Source organism: Ochlerotatus camptorhynchus, unplaced genomic scaffold, assembly GCF_037179485.1.
Source record: "Ochlerotatus camptorhynchus isolate MF236.1 unplaced genomic scaffold, CSIRO-AGI_Acam_v1.1 ptg000193l, whole genome shotgun sequence".
Lineage (NCBI taxonomy): Eukaryota > Metazoa > Arthropoda > Insecta > Diptera > Culicidae > Ochlerotatus > Ochlerotatus camptorhynchus.
Window position 1 is genome coordinate 9,741,618 of NW_027040683.1, and position 2,707 is coordinate 9,744,324.

Below are 2,707 nucleotides of genomic sequence, written 5' to 3' on the forward strand. Positions count from 1 at the left end.
ATCATTAGGTACAATACAGTCATCCCTCTATAACTTGATATTGAAGGAACCATCGAGTTATAGAATTATATCTAATCATAATAGCGGCGCCGGTGGTGTAGTGGTGTGTGGTTACCTCTCACCCCAGCAGTCTTGGGTCCAATCCCAGTCGGCACCGCCGGGATGTTCTGAGGCATAACATCTCTGATCACACCTAAGTGGTTCCCGGTTCATGATTTGATGGGTCGATAGGTAGGGAGCAGATGTGGGAGCTGCCTCCCTGGCGTCGGTAGCAATGGAAACAAGATCGACCGGGAATTTGATAGGAACCTTAACTTATTATGTATATCTATATTTATTGAATTCTGTTTATATAAAATCCAAGTAGGGGAATTTACGTATTCTCGTCAATCTAAGCAGCGTCTGCACTTCTACTAACATTTTCTCAGCGTCACGCACATATATGATCTGTCTGTTTGTTTACATTCATCTGCTGCTTGCTTTTCTATCCATTCCAATCGACAGAATTTTTCAAAACGTTTTGAAAGCGTTTTTACAACGCTCCAAACTTCTCAGGTGAGTGTGACTATTGTCGGCAGCCTCTTTTTCTTCGGCAACCTTCCCATTAGAACTGCGTGTTAACCAGCTGTTCTATTATCGGCAACTCGAAATCAACCCCATTTTGTAGTGCGTATGCTTTATTTGAAGAAAAATGTACCATTACTGGATTGCTCGATCGTTCAAATATAATCAGATTGAAGCTGAAAGGCTAAACAATCGTTTGGACACATTCAGGGAAGTGCGTTGATGGGAAAACATAGTGAAATTAACGTTTAAATTTTGGTTGCCGAAAACAGTCAATGGGTGCCGAAGCCAACATTTACCCTACGACAAATTAGAATCATGTAAATTTCTTCAAGCTAGGAATTCTCAACTTTTTTTTAGTAACGGCTTCCAAAACTTAAGGCTGAGATGTCAACAAATTAGCAATATCCCAGAGTTTCTATAGTTTGCCAATGTCCGATATCTGGCATTTTGCAATTTTTTGTGATTTTATATTGAAAACGTATAACGAAATAGAATCTACACTCAAAGATAAATTAAATCAAAAAAGCTTAAAAAGTATGCAGATTCCCGCTTCACCTTATTGAGTCCGAGCCATGATTACTTCGGCAGTAGTCATACATGATTAAATTCGAAATAATCATTCCAGTATTAAATATTATTCTTTTCAATACTGATATATAGTCAAAAAGGATTAAAATTCAATCAAAAAATATTAAAATAGAATCAAAAATGATTAAACTAGGATAAATATCAGATGCTTATTTTATTGAAAGAGACTATAAATTTTTAATCATTCGATATTTTTTTTATATTTCTTTATTAAAGAGACTTTCTGATTTGGTGTAGCTAATAAGGAAATATATGGCAAAGTATAAAACAAGTATTTTTTCATCTTTTCAGGCAAATGTTCCTCTCGTGTAAAACTCATGATTCCCAAAAAAAAACAGATTAACGCAATTCAAGATATTTTTACAATAGATTTTAGGAATTTCTGATGAAAAGTTGTGGTTTTTCATATTTTTTGAATTTTTGGACCACCCTAGTGAATTATTTCGTATTAGATCCTAAATGGTGGTTTAATTCGATATATAAGCAGGTTGGAGACAATTGTGAACAGTTTTAGAAGGCTCATCAATCTTCTATATTCCATATAGAACTCATGAAAAAAATTCTAAGTCCCAGAAAGTCGATTTTTGAAAAAAAAAAAAATTCCGAGATAACACCAAATCTCGACGTTTCATGCATTTTTAAGACATTTGGCATCAATTTTTTTTTTTTTGATTTCCGAAATTTCCCCCGTTGGGAGATTTTTGAGAGTGAAAAACGTCAAACTTTGACGCGTTTGCGCCACTCCTAAATCATGTCCGATTGAGCTCAAATTTTGCATAGGGTCATTTATCGAGGCAATAAACATTTTGTATATGGTTTGTTAGCGAAATTAAAAATTACCATTTTCGCTGGCAGTCTAGTAGTCATACATGATTAAATTCGAAATAATCTTTCCAGTATTAAATATTATTCTTTTCAATACTGATATATAGTCAAAAAGGATTAAAATTCAATCCAAAAATATTAAAATAGAATCAAAAATGATTCAAATTTATCCAAAAAAGATAATCTTCAATCTAATCAACCATGATTTAACTAAGATAATTATCAGATGCTTATTTTTTTGAAAGAGAGTATTAATTTTTAATCATTCGATATGATTAAACTGAGTTTAATGTCAAATTGATTAAATTTCAAGCAAAATGGGAATTGTTTAATTTATTGAATTTGCGAAGATTTCTCCATGTTTGAGTTCTCACAGCTCTTCCTGTAACATTTTACAGACTATCATTCTATCTCACTGTTAAATTTTCCAGATTTTTCTAGCCCCATAATCTTGAACAATTTTCTTGGGCTAGGATCTTGAAATTTGTTCTCAATCGAAGTCTCAGGATCGTACATTAAAAATTGAACTTGAACGCTGGGAATAACAAAACTTGATGACAGGTGAAAGTTTTGCCATTCAAAAAGATTTATAATTCCAAATGCAACTAATACCAAAACGGTCTTAGAGTTCAACAAGCGAGCTCTTTATATATAACATATACTGGCCTAGTAACAGGACACTGTCCGTGCAAATATTATTTGAACAACGCTGGCCGGGTTTACCATT